The sequence below is a fragment of the Coenobita brevimanus genome, chromosome 27, assembly GCF_032717465.1.
Source record: "Coenobita brevimanus isolate Jiangsu-jjx chromosome 27, ASM3271746v2, whole genome shotgun sequence".
Lineage (NCBI taxonomy): Eukaryota > Metazoa > Arthropoda > Malacostraca > Decapoda > Coenobitidae > Coenobita > Coenobita brevimanus.
In genome coordinates, this window is record NC_136980.1 from 25136018 (window position 1) to 25138562 (window position 2545).

General features: G+C 43.0%; 1 pseudogene; it reads right to left on the reverse strand.

The window, feature by feature from the left end:
• Positions 1-1177: 1177 nt before the first annotated feature.
• On the reverse strand, positions 1178-2298 carry LOC145394515 (uncharacterized; annotated as a pseudogene).
• Positions 2299-2545: the final 247 nt, after the last annotated feature.

Genomic DNA, 2545 nt, shown 5'->3' on the forward strand with positions numbered 1-2545 from the left:
TCAACAGCCAAACAAGGCATGCAGAAAACAGTAACATAAACCTTGGTTAAGTAAATCTACCTTTATTTTACATAGGTGAAATACAGATATTAATGAGAACCATAGGGACCATCATCACTGTCAGACCGTATTTATTGGTGATACATAGGTCTATCCCCATTCTGTCTGCGATATCAGTCGTCATCCAATGATGATACTACGTAATAGGCTACAAGAGTTGTTCCCAGTCACTTTGAAAACAGCTGTAACATCTGACAAACTGTACGAACATGTCAAATAATTACACAGGAAAAAATACTCGCCATTCTCATAATGCAGGGGTATTGAGCCACCTAGTGGAAAGTGTATCGTGAACTGCTACAAACCATGACGTTCCATTACAACACGTGGCAACGTCAATATAACGTTTCATGGTCTGACTAATATTTCATATCTTCCATGAGACAATGATTTGCTCCAGTCATCATATTGTAATCTATCGCACATACTGTAGCTCCTGCTGTTTGTCAATGTCCACCGTCCCTTACCCCATAATCCCTCTCCTGTAGCCCTTAGTTCGATCACGATTGCCCCCTTCCTCACCCACCTCTCTCCTCCTGTCTCCCAGGTTCCACACCCCCACCCTGCCGCCTCCTACGGCACCACCTCCTGTGTGCAGAGGTATACCAACGTCAGGTTCACGGTAGGGAGGATAGGTGTCACGATAATTCTCTCTCCACTGATAATTGTGGGGAAGCTGATAATCATGACAAGATGAACTGTTAACTGTTGCATGGTTCACGACTCTAAACTAAACCGCTCATGAAATTCGTCATAATTAAAAAATATATATATCATAATCATGACATGCTATTATCAGCATATTTTTTTTTAGCGGAACATTGTTTATATATTACATTACTACCAGTAAACGCGCACAGCGGCAATGATCACCGCGTTCGGTTCGTCCTAGCGACCAAACGAAACCTGGTGAAGTTCCATACCTATCAGTGTTACCAGATGCGGAGAGCATTGCACCACGTCGCTGATGGAAGGGGTGTTTCTGTTTGATATGTCCGCAACTATACATCAGCTAAAAATGCTAAATATAGGTCAGGAGCTTCTTTTCTCATCATCCGCCAACAGAAGTAGTCTAGGTGCGATTGAAATGTTCTTTGATTGCAGCCTCTCATTTTTTTCAATATACGAATCTTCGCATCAAGCCAGGATCTTTCAATTCCTTGTGTATGTGCTCCGGTGTTAGAATCGACGTAATATTGCTGATGATTTACGGAAAAATGACAAAAATTAAGTTGGTTTAAATTAGAGTAAGCTGGCCATTCGTCGGAATGGATTATCGAGCCTTCAGAGACTTCTCTCTGAATAATTGGTTGAAGTGTCTCACGGCCTCTTCTTTGAACGTAAAAATATCGGCAATCTGAACCTTTCTTCAAACCGAACACCCAAGGACCATCAATACGTCTTCCATGGTTACGATTATTGTCCACTTCAGCTTCGCTGTCTGTTGAATTTGGAGCCCGGTCTCCTTGCAACATTCGGCCTCTATTGTATTTTCGCCGTCCTGCAAAGCGTGCTTCATCAATTTGCACAGGCTCTTCTTCAGTGCCTACCATTTGACCACGATTCTGGAATGAAACAATCGCTGTACAAACTTCTCTGCACATGTTGAACCAATCGCAAATTGTTTCGGTACCTCTACCAGTTAGACTTTGGACCAGATCATAAGAGAGGTCTTGTATAAAATAAAAGAACAATTTTAAAATTTGGCAAAGAGAGGGCTTGCAATTTAGTTTGTTATTTAAATCTGTGAAGTGGAAGAATACATTGCCTCTGCGAACGGAACGAAAAGTTTGACATCCACGGTTTCTGCAACGAAGAACGGGCATAAATTCGCCATTTCGTCTTCTTTTCCGAGCGTCCTTCATCTCTCCGCCACATCGATGACACGGTGAAACACTTTGTTCTTCATCAAAAAGTCCATGTGTTCTTAAAAATGTCAGTGCCTTAGTTTCGACGCTGATTTCTGTATAGAATTCTTTTGCGAGCATCTTAAGGGCTGTCAATGACTGAAATATAAATGAAGATTTACGGAGGTTAGGAGGAATTAAGAAAGGTAAAGGACTGGCCTATCTTTGAAATCTAGGTAACAAAGTAGATTACAAGCAAATCTTTGGAAATTAGGTAACAAACTAGCTTGTAGATAACATACCAAAGCTGTCGAGACTGATGTCTATGGCGGAATGAAGTGTGCTGTTGCCACACGTACAGCTCCGGACAGATGAAACGGCTACACCCCATCCACCAGCGACTTGGTTTGGGTCTCAGTGGTTCTGGTAACAGTTGCAGGTGGAGGGAGGGGGGATGTGGGAGGGTGGGGAGGGGAGAAATGTGGGCGGAGTTATATAGGGGGTAGTGTGGGAGGGTGAAGAAGCAGCACAGTCTGGCTGGTGGGAGGGGGAGACAAATGGTTGGGTAGCGGAGACGAGAGTCTGCTGGAGGGTAAGACAGGTGAGTGTGATTAGATGAAAAGAAATTACAAAAAATG